Source organism: Crocuta crocuta, unplaced genomic scaffold (assembly GCF_008692635.1).
Source record: "Crocuta crocuta isolate KB4526 unplaced genomic scaffold, BGI_CrCroc_1.0 scaffold119, whole genome shotgun sequence".
NCBI lineage: Eukaryota > Metazoa > Chordata > Mammalia > Carnivora > Hyaenidae > Crocuta > Crocuta crocuta.
The window spans coordinates 675,871-696,639 of record NW_027551562.1 but is presented as its reverse complement, the minus strand read 5'-3'; the positions used below and the strand labels follow the sequence as shown (position 1 = coordinate 696,639).

Sequence of the window (20,769 nt, the reverse complement as noted above, 5' to 3'; positions counted from 1 at the left end):
CCCCCCCCCCCCCCCCCCCACTGTCCCCAGGTGGGTGTTTTCACAGGGTCTAATAACCTTTAGTTTCCGGGACACCAAATGTATTTGGCTTCAGTGGAGACTCATCACTTGCATGTTTCCTAGAGCAGTCCATTCCTACCTTCCCTCTGCAGGGGGTTCCTTCCCCGGTGTGTGCTGGCCCCACAACACAGTTGTCACTCATGGAACTTTCAGTGTCTGCATGTGCTTACCTAATATTGCACTGGCTGGCCGCCAGACAGAAACCACCAATATTTATCTGACACTTTGATGAACCTGGTAATGTGCATAATGTGTAGATTTCTTTTTTTTCTTGAATGTTTATTTTTGAGAGAGAGAGAGAGAGGGTGGGGGGCAGAGAGAGAATGAGAGAGAGAATCCCAAGGGGGCTCTGAGCTGTCAGCACAGAGCCCCGTGCAGGACTTGCACCCACAAACCATGAGATCATGCCCTGAGCCAATATATTAAGAGTCGGATGCTGCACTGACTGAGCCACGCAGGTGCCCTGATGTGTAGATTTCTTATTTTACATCCTGCAACAATCCTGCGGTGGTTATACCTTCAGTCCAGATGAGCAAGTTGAGGCCCATTAGTACTTAACTTGTGCAGGCACACTATGAGTAAGAAGACGTGAACCTGAACATCGTGTGTCTGGTCCATGGTCTCTACCACCCTACTCTGTTACGCTGCCTCTATCACACTACTGTGGTGATTGCGTTTCCCTAACTCAACACTGACCTGGCTGGCCTCCTAAACAAACTCCAAGCTGCAGGCCTTCTTCCTCCCTGGCTACCCTCCTTTAAGGGTTAGAAGTGTAAGAAATATCTGATAGAAATTGCTAGAAGACCCAGTTCGCTTAATTAGAATCATTTTGTCTTTGAAGTTAGTGGTGGCATTCCTGACGAGGCAGCAGGTAGAAGAATCCGTTTGTAGTACAATCGGTTACTAAGGGAACGCTATTCTGATTGAATAAAAAGCCAGTCCCAGGAGTTTATACAACCTGACAACAGTTTTAGCAGCTTGCTGCTTCCCTTTTTATGTTCTGCCGGGAAAGGATAGAGCAGACCAGATAGGCCGAAGCAGCCATGCCTTGGAGCAGAGGGTGGGCTCCGAGGAAGCCACGCCCCTGGAGGGAGGGGCCTCCGGGCAGCCTGCAGCACTCCAGGCCCCAGATGCAGAGTTTGGGGAGCGTTCTAGAGCTTGTTGAAGCTCTGGAACACCCCCTGGGAACCAGTATTTCTCAGGAGGCTCCTGAAAAACTTATTTTCTTTAGCTAGTGGAATCTGGAAACATTAAGCAATAACGGATACAGTTGAATTCAGAAAGTAAGATAAAAGAAGGTACTTTGATATTTTTAGACTCTCTAAATTGTATCCTCCATCCAAACAGTAAATACCAAATTCTGTTGTGCTCCAGGGTCTGTGGTACATATTGGAAAATGTCATTTTCTAATAAAAGTAGTACTTACATTGGGCATTTTAATAGTTTTTATTAAAACATCGCTTATTTTTGTATAGAGGAAAAGAAAAGGGTAGATTTGGGGGTCAGGTGTAGCTTTCTACTTTTGATTAATGCTAGTTAGAGAAAAACTTCCATCATGTTACCTGTAAGTAGTCGGTATTGCAAGTGTATTGTGTTGAGTTTCTGAAGGGTTGGTCCTGAGAAAGGTATCCCACTAAGTGGTGTTAATTGTCTCTTCTCTGTTTATATGTTTGTCTTCATTTCCACCTTTCATTGACTGTGGGACCTGGGATGGTCAGGGGGGAAGTGATGTGAAAACCCCGAGATCCACAGGGATGCAGGTGTTAACCGGCTGAGGCTGGCTTCTGTTGTCCAGCTGCTGACTGCTCACTGACCGCAGTAGTTGTGGCTCTTTACCCTGTGAGCTCGTGCAAGAGTCAACACACCAAGTCAGGTTTTAAGTAACTCGCATTTCCTGGCGCGCCTGGGTGGCTCAGTCAGTGAAGCGTCCAATTCTCGCTTTTTGCTCAGGTCATGATCTCACGGTTCATGAGTTCCAGCCCTGCATCAGGCTCCTTGCTGACGGTGCAGAGCCTGTTTGGGATTCTCTCTGTCCCCTCTCTCTTCCTGTCCCTACCCCACCTGCACACTCTTTCTCTCAAAATAAATAAACTTTAAAACAATTTTTTTAAATGTTTTATTTATTTCTTAGGAGAGAGAGAGAGACTGCGTGAGCAGGGGAGGGTCAGAGAGAGAGGGAGTCAAAGACTGAAACAGGCTCCAGGCTCTGAGCTTGCAGTCAGCACAGAGCCCGATGCGGGGCTCGAACCCGCGAACCGCGAGATCATGACCTAAGCGAAAGTCGGACGCTTAACCGACTAAGCCACCCAGGCGCCCCTTAAAACAATTTTTTAAAAAAGTAATTTGCACTTCTTCCTGCCCTTTGCCCCACATACCAGAAGATGGTTTTTGTAAAAGAAAGGTTTCACCTCCTAACATAGGCTGAGAGAGGCTGTGAAGGGTAGTGGGTAAAAGTAGGATCTCAATCACTGCAGGCCCAGCTCCTTGGCAGGTTTATAGCCGTAGGCAAGCGGTTGAACTTCTCTCGTGCTAGGAGGGTCCTTACCCGGCAGTGGCATTACTAGTATCTGTTATGTGGTAGTGATAGGACTTCACTGAGGTCATGGAATTGAATCACTAAGCACAATACCTGACATGTGGAATTTACTTAACAAATACACGCTTTTATTATTATTTACATCTTCTCGTTTGATCTTTATGGCCACTCCCCCTGGTAAAGGCAGATCTGGATAGTCCTATCCCACATCCCATTTTACAGATAGGTGCACCAGATCTCCAAACAAATAATATGCCTGGGCAAGGTGGAGTTGGGGTTTGAGCCCAGGTCCCCTGACATGCACTGTTTCAGCGATGTGCCCCCCGACAGCGACAGAGTGATGGTGTTGCCTTCCTTTGTAGGTTGTGGATGTTGGTGGCCCACCTGGCTTGACTAGAACCTGTACGAGTAGTTATCAAGCCCTGTTTGTGTTTAACTTGCAAAGTTCTTTCTGGCTGCATTTTCCCTTTCATTTCCCTCATCAGCAAGTTATAGTATACTGGGAAAAGGTATCAGCTGGTAATGTACAAACCTGTGGTCTCAGGACCCTAGTCTTAAAATGATCAAGGACACTGAAGAGTTCTTGCTAATGTGGACCATTTCTGTCCGTACTTACTGTATTAGAATTTAAAAGTGAGAACTTTTGAAGTCTGTTAATTCGTTTTGTTGCAATATGCTCTTTGGGTGAAGTAGACAAAAAAATACAGCCTCACACAGGTCTATACGTTACTGGGAAGGGAGACGAGTACTTTAAGAATTCAGGTGATTATCAGTGTTCTTGGATAGTGTGCCAAAACTTGACAGGTGTTCGTTTCTTACAAGTTAATAACAATATCAATGTGAACCTGAAACCACGTGTGACAGGCTCACTTTATTCATTTCTGAGAAAATGTTTGCCAAATACCCACGTCTAAGTACCACAGTTTGTCAGCCACTCTGTCAAGGGGGAAAATGGTGTCCCCCTAAAAATGTAACTAGACTCTCTAGTTCAGCTTGCAACTCAAAATACTGCATAAGTGCTTTTTCTCAAGATAACTGTCATGCTTTGGTATGCCTTGAAGGTAGTCTGTGCCTGCTTCCTATTATACCAGACAGAAAATAAGATGTACTCAAGGATTGATATATAATCAAATCAATAATTTTTGCTGTTTCATTGTGGGCATTCTTCATTTTAAAAAATTTTTTTAATGTTTATTTTTTAAGAGAGAGACAGAGTGTGAGCGGGGGAGGGCAGAGAGAGGAAGACACAGAATCCAAAGCAGGCTCTAGGCTCTGAGGTGTCAGCACAGAGCACGACACAGGGCTCGACCTCATGAGCTGTGAGATCATGATCCGAGACAAAGTCGGACCTTAACCAACTGTGTCACCCAGGCGCCCCTCATCATGGACATTCTTAAATGAAAATGATCGTCTCATGCCAGTATATTGCTTCCTAGGTTTTGATACTGTCCTGTGTAAGCTGTTAACTTTGTAAGGTCTAAGATGTTCTTTACCCTTAGGGGAATCCCGTTGAGGGTATGGGGGGGTGGAAGAGGCCCTCTCCCTCTATACTGTTTGTGCAACTTCTGTGAGTCTGTAATTTTTCCAGAATGGGAAGTTAAAGTATAAATCATTAAATTCTAGCCAGGGAAACAAAGTGGGGGAAAGTCTTGAACGATGTAGCTACTGTTCAGTGTGAAACCAATGTGCAGAGCAAAACTCAGACCCTGTCTTCTCTGCTGTGCCCTTTGATCTGTACTCCCACTTTCTTTGCACTTTTCTTTTTATAGGTTTTCTAAACTGCTCTTTTCTCTGTGTTTTCAGTTGCTCCTCCTGGTCAGAGTCCTTTTGTGGTCACTGTTCCCAAAACATAAAGCGATGAGCTCTTTCCCCTCCACGAGGAGTCCCTGTTGTGCATGAATACGTCTAGGGAATGCTGCCTCTTAGTGGCGAGAAGCCAGAGCCATGTGGACATGATGTATTTTGAGGATATTTGTTTATGCGAAATATCGTCATATCATTTGGTCCATAAGCACATGCTTAGTAGAAAGTAGCATTTAAAAAAATATATTGGAAATATTTCTTTAGTTGACCAGTCTCCCTGAATTCATCCTTCCTCCGGTTAAAGATGCCTTTGTAACCAAAGCCAGCTCCAGACATAACAAGTTACTTATTGTTTATGGATTATAAACTATTTCTTGCTTCTATGCCTTTATACCTTCCGTTCCTTCTTTTTTTTAATGTCATTTAGAAGTTAATGTAGATAAAGTAGATAAAAGCTTTCTTTACAATGCAGCTTCCTTGTTTAAAAAAAAGGAAGAAAAGAAAGCAGGATGATCTTTTCGAGTTTTAGCACTTTCTAAGTATTTTTTGTTACTCATTTGATTAAATGTACAGAAACAAAATTATGTTCAATTTTTTTCTTTTCTTATTTTAAGTCCTTGTAAAGAAAGCAGTAAAATCACTGCTTGCTAAACAGTGCTAGGCCCACTCTCCAGCCAGCAGCAGGCCACCATTCCCCGTGATCCAGGCAAAGAAGTTAAGGAGTCAGTGGGGCACCTGGGTGGCTCGGTTAAGCGTCCGACTTCAGTCCAGGTCATGAACTCACAGTTTGCGGGTTCAAGCCCCACAGTAGTTTCTATGCTGAGAGCTCAGAGCCTGGAGCCTGCTTCAGATTCTGTGTCTCCCTCTCTCTCTGTTCCTCCCCTGCTCACATGCTGTCTCTCTCTCAAAGATAACTAAAGATTTTTAAAAAAGAAGAAGAAGTTAAGGAGTCAACAGTAAACTGCATCCATTTAATCACCAAACCACAGAATGGTACTGGAAAGGAGTAACTGGCTGGATTGAAATAGATAGATTCTCAATGGGTAAGGAAAACTATTTGAACCATACCCAACACGCCCAGTGCAGCAGCAGTATTAGAAAATATATGTAGGGGCGCCTGGGTGGCTTAGTCGGTTAAGCATCCGACTTTCACTTAGGTCATGATCTCGCGGTTCGTGGGTTCGAGCCCCGCGTCGGGCTCTGTGCTGACTGCCAGCTCAGAGCCTGGAGCCTGCTTCAGTCTGTGACTCCCTCTCTCTCTGGCCCTCCCCTGCTCACGCTGTCTCTCTATCTCCTAGAAATAAATAAAACATTAAAAAAAATTAAAAAAAAAAAAGAAAGAAAATATATGTAAAAACTCTTGTTTTTGTTAATGCTTTTTTATTTTTGAGAGAGACAGAGCATGAGCGGGGGAGGAACAGAGAGAGAGAGCGCGCAGGAGACACAGAATCTGAAGCAGGCTCTAGGCTCTGAGCTTCAGCACAGTGCCTGACATGGGACTCGAACTCATGAACCACAAGGTCATGACCTGAGCTGAAGTTGGATTCTTTACCGATTGAGTCACCAGGCGCCCCAATGTAAAACCTCTTTTGAAAGGAGGTGCCCAGAAGGGTTCTGCTTCAGCCACGACCGTCCATGCCTCCTCTTCCCTGAGCCTTTGGACAGTTTTGTAAGTTGAGAAAGAGCTTCAGTCTCCTTTTACAGTTAGAGGACAGTTATTGCTTCAGAGCTTGAAGCACGTGAGAGATTTCTCCAGCTGTGTGGCATTTCCTGTGTGCAATCTCTGACTACAGGGTGTGTGGTCGAGTTAGGGATTTGTTTAGTGTTCAATTTTTCTTCTTTTCTTCCCCCTCAACTGAGACTAGCCAAGAAACGTACAGGTTGGATCTAGATTTATAGCTGACCAATTATGTCTCAACTTCTTTGAACTACTGAAAAATGTAGAGAGTGTGAGTTTGCTCAACAGTCCATTGGTAGCCCCTGGGCACCCTGGATTATAGAATACAACTTAACAACCTTCTTTGTAGAAGAGTAATCCATAATTGGAAGGTTTTAGCATTTGATCTGCCAGACATTACCCCCATGTCCTGACATGATTCACTGCCAGTTACTACCTTGAGACCTTCCATGAAATGAGAACAAGCTGTCCATGTGGGTAAGAAGGAGATTTCCTTTTTCTCTTCCACTGTAAAAGCTCTACATGTTTACTATAAAAATGTGAGAAATAGGGGACAAAATAAAATAGATCATTATATAATTCTAACTTCTGTTAATACTAATAATATTCCATGCCCTTTGAAACTATAGATTTATACTCAGAGAAACTGATAAAATTCAGAATTTTACAGATTTCCAGAGTGGTGGTTGAGTGCATATGCCATATATTAGGTAACTTCCCTCCCCCCACACACCATGACTTTTCAGGCGGGTCCTTATAATTAAACACAATCAGTCTGTTTTATGCAGTGGAACTTGTGAACGTTTATGTGAGTAAGATAAGAGTGAAAGGCCCCACCTCAGTTCAGGTCAGAGCTTGCGACCACGTGAATTCACAGATAAGGTTTTGTTGCCAAATGAGTTTTAAACAAAAACAAACTTGTTATTATACATATGTTTTGCAGACCTTATTTGAAGCCTGTTAGCTGTCTAGGACTCTAGAGATGAAACTGGAAAATCACTTTAACAGGCTACATAGTATTTCACTGTATAAACCATAATTGATTCCCTGTATAGAATTTGAATTTTACATTCATCAGTACAGGTGTACCTTGTATTAAATACATTGAATATACAGAGGTCTATGGTATCCCCAGGCTGAATTTTAAAATGTTTTCTTTTTTTTTTGGCTTTTTATTTCTTTTAAGGATTAACATTAAAAACAGTGTAAATGGGAAGTTCTGACAATGCATTTTTAATGTTTATTTGTTTATTTTAGAGAGCATGGATGAGAGAGAGTGTGGGGAGGGAGGAAGAGAGAGAGAGAGAGAGAGAGACAATGGGAATCCCAAGCAGGCTCCACGTCTAGCATGGAGCCTAATGCAGGGCTCGATCTTATAACCACAATATCACCACCTGAGCCAAAATCAAGAGTCGTCGTTTAAGCGACTGAGCCACCCATGCTCCCCTCAAAGAATGCATTTTAAATAGGATTGAATTTTCATCTTGTGAATTTTGCATGTGGTGAATAATAACACTTTTCCAAATTTTTTAAATTCGTGTGTTTGTGGCTGTCAGGTGTTATTCCACTTGAGACAGACTCACAAAACAGCATCTCGATGCTAGCAGAGGCTTACATGTTAGAGCTGTGGTTTTGTGAGAGAGGAAGGAAGGAAAAGGAAGCAGAGTGCAGGAAGGAGAAAGAAACCAGTCACTTGTCGGAGGAGAAAGTTTCATTAGCAGTGAGAGGACCTGGCGCAGAGGGGAAAGCTTCAGATTCACGCTGGAATGCTTGGGCCGCCTAGTGTTTGCTTATCAGTATCTCTCAGAGATAGAGCTGGTCTCACCCTCAGAATCTTCAGGCAGGGAAAGTTTTCATTATTCTTACGGTTAAATTTTATTTATATAAATAATAATGGGACTAATAGTGTGTAGAATGAGCTGACTGTATCCTAGGCACCGTTTTAAGCACTTGACGTGTTGTACGAGCCAGAAGGGGCTAGAATGTGCGGCAGTAATAAATTCACCCCCAGATCTCCATGGCTTCCTCTTCACGTCCCATGTCTACCGAGAAGGTCTGCTCCACACGCTGCCAGTCATTCAGAAACCAAGGCCCCATCGCCACACAGCTTGCCATGGCAGGGGGGAGAGGAGAGAGCACCACATGAAGGCTCATCACTGCTTCCCCTCATGTATTAGTTCCCCAGCTTAAACTGTGTTCTTGTCCCCCACTGGCAGGGGACAGAAAACAGAAGGGAGCAAATAGAATATTTGGTGAGTATTACTGTTTCTGCCTCATTACTCCTGACATCAGCCTTACCCCAGTAGTAGCCATATTAATCTTTATTGAACGCTTGGGGAAACTGAGGCACGGAGTGCTGGGGTTGATATCATTCAAACCTGGGTGGTCTCCTCCAGACCCCATGCTTTTAAGAACACTGGACTGCCTCTCAAGGTGTCAGCATCCTTTTATGGACATAAAGTACAGTATACTTTTATTTAAGTGAAAAGTATTGATTTAAAGGATAGCAAGTATGACAGTGGCAGACAGTGCAGGAGTCGGGAGCACACTTTTGTGAGGTAGCTAACCGCCTTCTGTCTGCACGATCTTGGTCCCAGAAGCCTCCAGAGCTCCTTTTCCAAGCCCAAATCTGGAGCCTGTTGCGAAAAGCAAACGCAGATGTTTTCCTTTGTTCAGAGAATTCTGCCAAACTCCTCCTCGCACTCGCTCCCCTGACCTCTTCTTTCCCATTCTCCGTGCCAGGCCTGCGCTCTTACCTGGATTCTGCCACTCCCCCACCTGCCTCAGATTCAGTGTTCTCTGTTATAGAATGGGGGTTCCATCCCTCTGCAGAATGTCACCCCTGGGTCTCTTCATCACCTCCACTTCCTGTAGCCTTCCAATGCGGCGACCCGCTCCACACCCAGACTTTTGGGCAGGCCCCGCAGCCCAGCTCGGGCACCGTCTTTCTCTGGGCCGATGTCAGCCAGCACCAGAGAGCACGGATCCGTGAGGGGAGCGTGGCTGGGTCTCAGGCCCCACTTGTACAGTCAGGTGGATGATTTGAGCTCTGTATGCCCTGTGCAACCATGTACAGGGGCCATGCCGGGCCTAGTACATCTGACTCCTTCTTGTCTGGGAACATGAGTGTCAGAATCCAAGGTGCCTTTTCCTACAGGTTTTCCCTGAAACACTAATCCGTGCCACCATCTTTTTTTATTTAAGTTTGTTTATTTGCTTATTTATTTAGAGAGAGAGAGAGAAATTTATTTAGTGCAGAGCCTGATGCAGGGCTCGATCTCACAATCTAACTGTGAGATCATGACCTGAGCTGAAATCAAGAGTCAGACGGTTAACCCACTGAGTCACCCAGGCAACCCCCATGGCGCCTTCTTTGACAAGAGTTCTGGGTTGAAAAGCACTATATATTGCCCTTTGGGATTTACAGTGCACATTTGTATATTAAAGACCTGGACATAATCCTTTTATTAAAGAGACCTGACCAAGTTCAGTGTTTTGTAATACTTACTTGATCACAAACTTTCTTGTATAAGAAACTTTAACTTCCCATGGAACCACTTTGAGGCGTGCTGACTGAGATGTTTTCTGGATCAGGTGATCCATTTCATTTGTTGTTGTTTATTTGTTTTAAGTCTATCCATTTTATATCTGTTCTTCTAGAATTTATTTCTTATTTACATTTCAGTATGAAATTTCTGATTATTTAAGCTGGTGGCACCTTGCTTCTTTTAGATTATACCCTTTGGTGCCTTTTGATACCTTTAGATTTAAACACGAAGAAACCGCTTGCTGATGCAGTCTAGAACTAGCAGCTTCCATCTTCCACTAAATACGAATAGGCCCTTTTATTGACCGGTCATCCAACCGTGTCAGGAAGTTGCAAGTTCAGAGTGCTGGCAGAAGGGCATGACTTTGAAGTCAGATAAAACCGAGTTCATGTTTCTGTTCCCCCATTTCTCAAGCTGGGTCCCTAGAGGCAGAATCGTTTATTCATTTTCTCACTCATTTATTCACTCAGAAAGCAAGGACATCAAAAAAGACTTCTGGGAAGAGAGACCCTTGAACCAGGCCATCAATAATTAATAGATATTTATAAACCTGTCCTCTTAGGCTTGCACATGCATGGTGCCTCAAATAGAAGCATTAAACAGCAGCAAGCTTTGGTGGATACATTGATGATAAGAGTGAGGTGAAAGTCTGTACTTCAGGTTTTTGTCTCTTTGGTTTTTTGCTTTTTTGGTTTTCAAGACTATCTAAATTGTGGTCTTGACTTAGTATGACTTAGCCAGCATTTCGTAAATGTCTACTCTGTTCCAGGCTCTGTGCTGAGCTTGGCGATTACTTCCATTCTAGAGACTGCTTGTACAGACCCTTTTAATAGTTTACACTAAAGTGCTACTTCATTTTATAAGGAAGGACGGACATGGGGATGGGACCAGATTTTTTTAGACTTCCTGCTTTTTGCTGCCTGCAAATAGAGAAAACTTTTTGGGGGGTGAGGGGTGCTTTCGGCATCATTTGGCATCACAGGCATAATATCTGAGATTTCTTTATCTGCAAGGGTCACCTGGAACTGTATCAACTGGTGGTGAGTATTACAGCCACCCTTGAGGTAAATTATTTGAATTCCAACATTTTCAGTGAGGATGGAGTAAAGTGAGTCTTAATTAAAGCACAAGATGTGGACCAAACAGACACAGTAGGGCAGTCCCGGCTAAGGGGCCATGCTCCTCTGCTTTCCTACCAGTCAAATGAACACAATGTCCACAGTAAGGCATTCCTGTGTCCTGGTGTGATACAAGGTGGGCCCCGAGTGCTTGCACGCATTTATTTTATTCAAGTTTCTAATGTGTTAGGAAAGTGCTTCCTAAGTAAAAGCGTGTTGTTGTCAAACATACGGTGTGTGATGAAGATGTTCAGCGAAGGCAAGGAAAATGTAATTTGATGTCACCTACCGCATGCTTTTGTTCTAGTTTAAACGTAGCAAATTGTAGATGACATGCATGGAAATGAAATTAAGGGTCTGAAAGTTGATCGTGATCCAGCCGATTAAGCGCTCCAGGCACGGTGGAGAAATCCTAAGGGTCGAAATGTCTCTTTTTAAACCAAGATCTCGCTGCTTAGGCCTTTCTTCCTTTTGCTTCCCCCATTTATCTTGGGCTTACAAGTCGTAGCCACTCCTTTTGTTATAATTATCCTCAGATGAAGTCAGATGCTGCATATCCTATGAAGGGAAAGAGTGCTTTCATTTTCACCCTTGATGTAGGAGATGATGTTAAATCTAACCCCTCATTTACTTAAATGGAATTAGACAAAACGTAATTGCATTATCTTACATTAAGGAATTCTCCTATCCCCAGATACGCCTACACCTACCCATTTTTCTCTGTGAACCTTCCAGGAGAACCGTATTTTCTGCTTAAATTCAGTCTTCTCAGCTCCTGATGCATGTAAAGGCACAGTTTGATTTGGTTCCCCTTTTCCTTAGGTCTCTCCCAGGTCACCCAGAGCAGTCATTCCTGTGCTTTTTTCCTGGTAATTATTCCCGAGACCCACCTCTGTTTTTCATGGTAATTGTGCCTCAGTGATTTCCACACTTTCACTGCAGGTGTTCCCTTCTCTAAAGGGACTTTGGTTTTCCTTCTCCTTTTACTTTGGACAGCCTGTTAGTGTAAAGCAATGGTGCCCAAACTCAAATTTTGAACCCTGCACCCAACGCATCACGCCCAGGGAGCTGGCTTCACCTTGGCCTTCGGCCTCATCCACAGTGTCTGGTTAAGTAGGATTGAGACTGGATTTCTAACAGGTTCTGGGTGATGCAAACACTTGTTCCCAGGACCACACCTGGGAGACCACTAGTAAGGAAGGTCACTCTGAACTGTGGTGTAGAATTCCCGAATGTTACAGAGAAGCTGTCATTCTTCCTGCCAAATTCACCCCCTAATTAATTATTTTAACTTTTATACCTGCCATCTGGCTTCTGTGTTGTATTACTAGGTCAAATGACAGGTTGAATGAAAAATAAGTTGCTGGTTGATTATATCGCCCTCTTGTGTTTCTGTGTCATATTTCTTTTTAAACTATTCTGAATACAAAAATAATAACCAGTTCATTGCTGACAACTTAAGAAATACAGGGGAAAAAAACACTGAAATAAAAGTCCGATAACCTTACAATCCACTGTTTATGGGCTGAGATCTGTCTGTATCTTACAATCTCATTCCTCTTTATAAATCTTTTCTTCTATGTGTATTTATTGTCATAATTTTTTAACCATATTGGTTTCATACTGTACTGCTATTTTATGACCTGATTTTTCACTTGTTTATATATTTTGAAAATGTTTTCCTGTTTCGGAAAGGAAGACTGTAGCCTCAGACTTTTGCTTAGTGGGGAGAATACGGCCTCTTAAAGCAGAGCTACCGCAGTTGAGATGGGGTCAGGAGCCTGGAGCCTCTTCCTAGTCAGTGACTGTCCCCCAGCACAGGGTCTGCAGAACATCAGCAACGCCCAGCACTTCATTGCTCACCGCTCCATAATGCCTGTCATTTATTCGCACCAGGATTGATTTACCCAGTCTCCACTTTGAACATTTCCATTGTTGCCATTTTCTCACTGTTGAGAACAGTAGTTGAGGGCATCATTTGAAATCTCTGCACGCGCAGTGATAATAGATTACTTAGATGTTGGCCCTCGTTACTGCATAAATTCAGTTTGCGTATTTTTATTTCCCCTTCCTTCACTATTGTTTGAGTCCATTAGGAAATGGGAAGAAACTGCCTGGAGCTCAAGGCCTGCTAGTCCCAATCTTCCTTGCTCTGGTCAAATTAAGAAGCTCACTTTCTTGGGGCGCCTGGGTGGCTCAGTCGGTTAAGTGTCTGACTTCGGCTCAGGTCATGATCTGGAGGTTTGTGGGTTCGAGCCCTACATCGGGCTCTGTGCTGACAGCTCAGACCCTAGCGCCTGCTTCAGATTCTACCTCTCTCTGCCTCTCCCTGTCTCACTCGCCATCTCTCTCTCAAAAATAAATACACGTTTAAAAAAAGATTTTAAAAAAAGATACTTTCTTGAGATAGTTCAGACTTTTTCAAAAGGTTCTATCTATATTGTGCTAGAAGTTCTACAGTAGACGTTATAGACAGCATAAAAATCTCCAGGGTTTTGGTAGAACTAGGAATTGACCCTTCTAACTCTTCAGCATCACTGCAGGATTGTTCAGTGACTGTTTTTGTGGCTGTGTTAGGGGTGGGGACAGGCCCACATCCTGCTGGGGGGACAGCATGAGCGTTTCCCTCTGACCCTTCTCACCCAGGTGGCCTGCATTCCTTTCTGGTATGTTTAGTCCTGTCTCAGGATCTCATTTTAGGCTCTAAGAGTACTGTCCCTGGAAGGTATATTAGAGACCTTGTAGACCTCTCATTTTATCAGTGGCAGAAATGAGAAGTGACCGGCCTGTACCCGCACAGCCAGGTAGAGGCAGGTTCAGGTCTAGAACACTCTTCTCCAGTTGTCAAAGCCAGGCAGTTGGGGGTCTTTCACCCCCAACCACATGCAGGGAGCAGTTCTAATCTCCCGTCCCTCTCCTAAATCTGCCCCTTCCCCCTCTTCTAATCTGGAAACACAGAGTGCTCCAGGAGAACTCAACTTGTTCACATGCTGTAAAACTTCTGAGTCCCAGAACAGCTTTTCTGGTGTGGAGAAGAGGAATTCATTTGTTCAGCCCTTTACTCAGTCAGCACGCGTTTTATTTAACGTATCGATGCTCTGCTAGGGGTTGGATGTAACATGGTGGTTGGTGAAACAGCCAAAGCTCCTGCCTTCAAGAAGCTTTGCTCTAGACCCTAGAGAAACAGTCAAGTGTGTGTAAAATGCAGTGTCTCTGAAAGGGAGCCTACGGTACCGAGTTAAGGCTCAGGGGAGCTCAGGGAAGAGAGACGTCTGTGGAAACGTGCGCCAGGCCTCACTGAGGAGGAGGCATGGAGACTCGAATAGGAAGCTCTTAGCCAGTAGCCAGCGGAAGAGAGGTCCAGGCTAGTGGTAAAGCACGTATATGGCGGAGAGAGCTTGATGAATCAAGAACCGGAAGAAGGGCTTCCATGGGTGATAGGCGGTGGGAAAGGGTAGAAGGCCTTCAGGCAGGATGCCAGGGCCAGACTTAAACTGTGAGGTTGGATTTGAATCCAGGTCCATGGGAAGCCATCGACGGGTTTCGAGCAGGAGAGTGATGTGATCTGATAGTCATTCTGAAAGGTCACTGGAACAGCAGGACTCAGGAAGTGAGAATGGCCTTTGGAGTCAGTAAAGACCTTAATTAAAACTCCAACCATCTGCTTACTCACTGTCTGAACTTAGGTGAGTTCCTTGACCTCTCTGAGCCTGTTTCCTCAATGGGGTGAGACTAAGATCCATCTTACTGAGTTGTTGTGAGCGATAACATTAAACAAAGTACCATCTGTCATTTTAATAAATCTGATCCAGGCTGCGTTTCCTGGCTTAGAGCATGGCGTGTCATGGGAATCTTTAGCCTATAGTCTGTAGAGACCCCCTTGTGGGATGAGCAGGGAAACAAGGACCACTGGAGGGCATGGGGTGCAATATGAAGGACATTTGGGAGGCCTCCCCGCCTCTGCCCCAGCCTCAGAAGACACATTCCAGTATCCGAAATGCCATCATTGTATTTTTTCCAGCACCGCGGCTGAGCCTTTCAAGTGTGAGAAAGCAGGCCTAGTTACGTTTTATTAAGTGTGCAGCATCCTGCATGCAAAGCACCCGGTGTCATACCACAGCACCCGTGGCACCGTATGGAGGCTGCCTTATCGTTGCTGCTGTGAGGAAGGAGACCAACCGAATCTCTGGAAGGTTCAATGACTGAATCTCTAAATCCCTGAAAGATTGAATGACTTGTTCAAGCACACGTCTGGCTAAGTTGGTCATGTGAGGACTAGACCCTCCAACAGCTGTGAAGTGTGAACTGTTGGAAATGCGTGAGCAGTGGGTGAGGTGGCAACATATAGTCTCATCTGTGTTGGGATTGTGAGTGCCCCCCAAGCAGTATTCTTTGTTTCCCCTTAATGCATGTGCAAGCAAACACAGTACAGCTCAGTTTAGTAGATCGGCACTAGCTGATACAGTTGTCCACTCTTGTATGAAGTATATTAGAGTCTTCAAAACATTCTGATAGTCGGGGGCGCCTGGGTGGCTCAGTTAGTTGGGCGTCTGTCTCTAGATTTTGGTTCAGGTCATGATCTCACGGCCCTGGGATCCATCCCTCTCCCTCTCCCACTCCCTCTCCCTCCCTCCTCCCTTCACTCTCTCTCTCAATAAGTAAACTTAAAAATTTTTCTGATAATCTGCAAGAATATAATGCTGTAAATGGTTCGCTGACATTGGAGTTGGCCCTGGCTTGTGGTTTGACCCCTCCACTTACCTGAGTGTGTTTGAACACGTTAATAACACCTTGCGGGGTACCAGGAGCCACCAGTGGAGTGGTGGTCTAAAGGCAGGCAGCTCTGTGGCCTGCTACCAAGTGGGAACTTTGTTGGTATCCGTTCTCCCTGATCCTGCCGCACCTGCCTTGGCTCGTGGAGGAAGGTGCCCAGACACCCATTGTAAAATCAGAAAACCGAGTCGCTAAGGTTAGCGGTTTGTCCAAAGTCCCCCAGGCCAACAGTAATGAGTGGCCACATGCCTCTGGGCTTCTCAGCTCCTGCTGAGAACTCTTGCCAGTGTATCTTAACACCCTGGAAACTGCCTGATGACAGGGCACTGCCATGAAGGTGCATGAGTGCGCCATGAAGGAGTTAACGCACTAGACGGAATACTAATTTATTCCAGGCACTCAAAGACCTAACTGCTGGGAGCTGGCTCATTATTTTAATTGGATTTTCCAATGTGTTGAGCAAGTCAGCAGATTTGCATTGGCCTTACTTTCTGTCTGTAGAGGGAAGGAGAGAGAACCGATGGGCAGTGGAGAAGGCATGTCAGGATTAATGCAGGATGACAAAGTGCACAAATTCTGTCCCTGTTCATTGATACGGTGTCGTGTGCATGTGGGGGCGAAGGGGGCAGGGCACAGTGTGTAGAGCCGTGTTGCGCTCCCACAGGGACCCTGCTGAGTCACTGCCCCCCCCCCCACCATGCCTGTGTGCCCTCGAGTGGCGTGGAGCCCCACGTGCCCACGGGCAAGCCAGAAGCCACAGTGCGGTGTGGCTACCGACAGCTGCTTGCTGGCTCCTGCTTTGGGACCTGGTCGGTTAGTGGACAGCACAGAGAAGATGCTTCCCCTTAATTAAGAAGCATCCGTTCTAGAGAGGAAAAGACAGGTGATAAATCATAAAGAAATAACGAGATCATTTCATTTTGTGGTAAAACTCTAAAGGGAATTTTTTAAAAAAACTAGAGCAGATACATAGAGGAAGGCATCACGAAGCCCTCTCTAACGGGGGCTGTTTGACTGATGTCTGGTGGTGTCCGAGCAGTTGTAGGAATAAGTGGTTATTGTGATCAAAACCAATATTAATTACAGTCTGTTTGCTTAAACAAATCAGTTTTGCCTGATGAAAGAATAGACATCAACCTTCTCCTGTCTTTATTCCCAACTTCTCTTTGGGCTTGATGTATATACTTGCAGAGGAAATTTCCTCTTTGTGAGGAAGGAAACAGCCATTTGTTTGGAAAGCAGACACATTTACCTCACCCAAACATCACTCCTGAAATGCCTTCTAATGTGTTCACTTAATAAAATGGAAAAAGGGGTGCTCTTCACTGTCCTGTTATCTTGGCGTGTGTAAACGGCCTATGTTAATTCAACTTTACCGTTAAAGGCAAGGAAATAGGTTGGAAGTTGAGTAAATGGAAATGGAGTAATCAATAGAATTTTAGTGAAATTAATGGGAAATAATGATATAATAGATTTGAAAGGCTTTTAAAGAAGCCGCTGAGGATAATGAAGGTGATACAGGAAGTCTGTTGACTTGTTTTATTCCTGGATGATGTTGGCGGCCTCGTGGTTGCCCCAGAAGTGCTTCTGTATCTGTTTGCAAGCCTTGCTCAGACCGTGAGAAGGATTTCTGAAAGAGCCGGAAAATAAAAAAGCAGGAAAATCACAGAATCCTACAACCGTGAAGTCATGTAATCCATCACTATCCCACAGCAGTACCTACCAGTATCGGAGAAAATAGGTCTTCTCTTCACTGAGATCTGCAGCGAAGGAAATTTGGGCCTCTGGGAAATATTTCTCAAAAGTTTCCTTTTCTCGAGAGTAGTCTGTTTTCTTTTTGACTTTTCTCCGCATCTTCACAATGACAGAGAGTTTCTATTTGCTTCTTACTTAAAACCGATGCCCTTGCCAGTTTTTGCAAATTGACCGCCTTTTTCCTGGGAAGTAAGGTGGGGAAAGTTTAAGTTTCAGATTTTCTTCCTGGGGTTTTTTGCTAGGCTCATCACTGGGAAGATTCTCATTCATAAATACACGGTGTGTGGCCTTCTGGGCTTCTTATCAGCCCCCAGGAGTATGTGTGTGGATAACCACAGAGAAATTCTTAATTCTTGGGGTNCTAACCCGATGACGGCACTGAAAGGTTACAGCGTGTGTCTGTTGTGTGGTCAGTACATGGCTTTTGAGGGACTTTTCCTTCCACGCAGCCCCCACATTCAGTACTAACCACAGAGTTTCTTAATGTTTTCATTCGAATTTTGTAATGCAGCCTTCAGACCAAAGTGGCATCGCATTAATGTATCTTTTCTTCCTGCTTCATTTCATAAGGCATTGGTGAAAACCTGATTCTAGGAAAAGTTAAAAATGGTTTAGAATCACTATCAATTCATTGCTTGTTTTAGAAAATTTTAAACTTTTATGTATTTAAGTAATCACTGCACCCAGTCTGAGGCTAGAACTCACATCCCCAGGCCAAGAGGTACACGCTCCACCAACTAAGCCAGCCAGGTGCCCCTGTTCTTTTTATACTGAACTTTGTATGCTGTGAATAGTGTTTTATACTTTGCTTTTATCACATAACAATTTATCTTGGAGCGGTTTCCAAAGTTAGACATAGAGAACTTTCTCAGTTTTATGGCTACTGTTTAGAACTTCTGTAATTAATTTAACTAGTCCCTTATCGACAAGTACTAAGCTTTCCCTCAGAATAAACAGTCCTGTAGAGAAGAACCTGTGCTCACATGATTCTGTATTTCCTCTATTCTGCACATATTTGTTGAGAACCTACTCTGTGCCAGGCAGCGTTCTAGATTCTGGAAATACAGCCATGAACATGCAAACCCTACTCTCAGAGAGCTTGCGTTCGAACTGAGGGTACAAGAAACAAAGAGGAAAGTACATACATAAATGGTGAGGGATGGTAAGTGTTTTTGAAGAAAATTGAGGATGTCGACGAATGGAGCAGTGGGCCCTGGCCTGATGAGTGGAGGGCTGGTCGGCCCCTGCCTTGCTTACCACCGTCCACCCGAACTCCTGAGACCACCAGGAGAGCAGGCTGCCGGAGCTGCTGTTTCAGGAGTGAGCTTGCTGAGGACTCGTGCGGCTGTGCCTCTTTGGCCGAGACTGGGTCCTGTTCATCTCTCTTTTCCCATCTCATGCCCACGGCCAGTGTTTTTCAATGCTATTATTCCCTGCAAACTGTGCCACCCCATCCTAAGGAGTCTTTTAAAGGTATTTGGCGGGGGGGGGGGGCACCTAGGTGGCTCAGTTAAGTGTCTTGACTCATGATTTGGGCTCAGATCATGATCTCACAGTTTGTGGGCTCAAGCCCCACATTGGGCTTAGTGCTGACAGTGCAGAGCCTACTTGGGGTTCTCTCTCCCTGTTTCTCTACCCCTCCCCCCCAAAATAGATAAACATTTAGAAAGAGAAAGGGAGGGAGGAAAGAAGGTTAAACTAATCATTCCCCCCACGAAGTTTTAATACCACAGATAATACTCTATATATCCTCTGGCCCTTTGGAAAGCCACAGCCGTAATAATAGCTTTTTCGCCCCACTCCCCAGGAACCAATGCCCTTGACCTCGNAAAATTGCACAGATAGAATTGTCCTGGTATTCAGAATCTCTTTGTCTTTGAAAGAAGAGAGAGTTGGTTGTTTTTAATCCAAGCCCTCTGGTGCTGTGCCCTGGACAACTTCCCTTGTGTGGGAATCGGAAGCCGGGGAGGGCAGAGGTGGGATGGCGAGCCTCGGGGAGCCCAGGATGAGAGCAGTAGGCAGGAGTTTGCAGAAGGGGTCCTTGTCTGTTCACATGGCCGCTTTCTTTAAAGAAAAAATTTTTTTAATGTTTGTTCATTTTTGAGAAAGAGAGAGAGACACAGTGTGAGTGGGGGAGGGGCAGAGAGAGAGGGAGACACAGAATCTGAAGCAGGCTCCAGGCTCTGTGCTGACAGCTCAGAGCCTGATGCAGGGCTCGAACTCACAAGACAGTGAGATCATGACCTGAGCTGAAGTCGGACGCTTAACTGACTGAGCCACCCAGGCGCCCCACATTGCCTTATTCTTATTTCTTCTCTAACGTCCCTTTGGATTTTGAAAATAAATGTGTATTCAGCACTTTCTGGGTGTGTGGCAGCAAGCAGGCACTTGGCGGGTGTATTAACCCCTTCACCGCAGCCGTCTGCGGCGGGTTGTAGCACCTTCCTTCCAGTTACCGAGGTGGTGCACGGCGTCCCGCAGTGGGTCCACAAGTCTGCGTCGGTCATTCTCGCTCCACTCTCTCCCTCCGCCTCTGTTCAGCACTTGTAATATCACGATGTGGCAGAGTGGGTTGCATCTGGCGATGTCCCTGGGATGTGAGCTCTCTTAAGGCAGAAGTGGTGTTTGATTTACCTTCTCCGGGCCAGCCGCTAGCATGGTGGGCGTCACAGAACAGGGACGTGGTAAGTGATTGGCGGAAGGGTGACCGGCTGGCTGGAGTGACAAATGAGAACTTCCTGAATGAGGGAGCCCACCAGCCTCTCGGCTATAACCTGGTTCTGCACGACTGGACCTGACTTCCCCACACTGCTGGGGGCCACATCACTAACTGTTCTCGGTCCTAGTTCTGTGCACTCTTTCCCTGCTTGGCCGTCCCTCCCTTGGCTGCCCTGCCCCTCCTCTCGCCAGCTGTGTGCCAGCTCCACGACCCTCTCCTCTGTAGGCCCCTTTTGTACCAGCTTAAAATCAAGGAGAGCCAGCCCACTGCCTCAGAACAGTGAGAAACCTGCACTAGCATCTTGTCTTTAATGGGTCTGGGCACAGGAAGACACAGCGAGGAGGACAGTCAAGGGCCCTACCCTCAACGAGCTTACATTCTGCCGGGGGACACAGTGCACGTACACACACACTGGGCGATTTCAGATAGTGACAAATGCCAGAGAAGCACATAGGAAGGAATAATACAAGCCAGATGCATGGCCCCCTCCTTCCTCTGACAGAGGCAGTCGAAGAAAAGTCAGATTAAGGTCCAGCTTGTCAGCAGGGGAGCAATGACAGGTCTACAGGTGGTTTAAGGAGTTACTCACACGGGGGCATGTGCACTGGCGCCAGGTCATCCAGAGCCTGGGCCTCCGGCGACCTGCCCGCCTGCTGTGGGGGGCTGGTCTCGCCGCCTGACGTCGGGGCGGCGCACAGGGTCCGCGAGACGGTGCGCGGAAGCCCTTATGCAGAGCCCGGTGTGTGCGGGGTGCTCGGTCCACAGTAGCTGATTTTATT

At 45.4% G+C, this 20,769-nt stretch overlaps 1 protein-coding gene across 3 annotated transcripts in view; it reads left to right on the top strand.

Moving 5' to 3' along the window:
- ASAP1 (ArfGAP with SH3 domain, ankyrin repeat and PH domain 1) overlaps positions 1-20,769 on the top strand; it is a 309,560-nt gene that overhangs the window by 191,192 nt on the left and 97,599 nt on the right. The window lies entirely within an intron of this gene.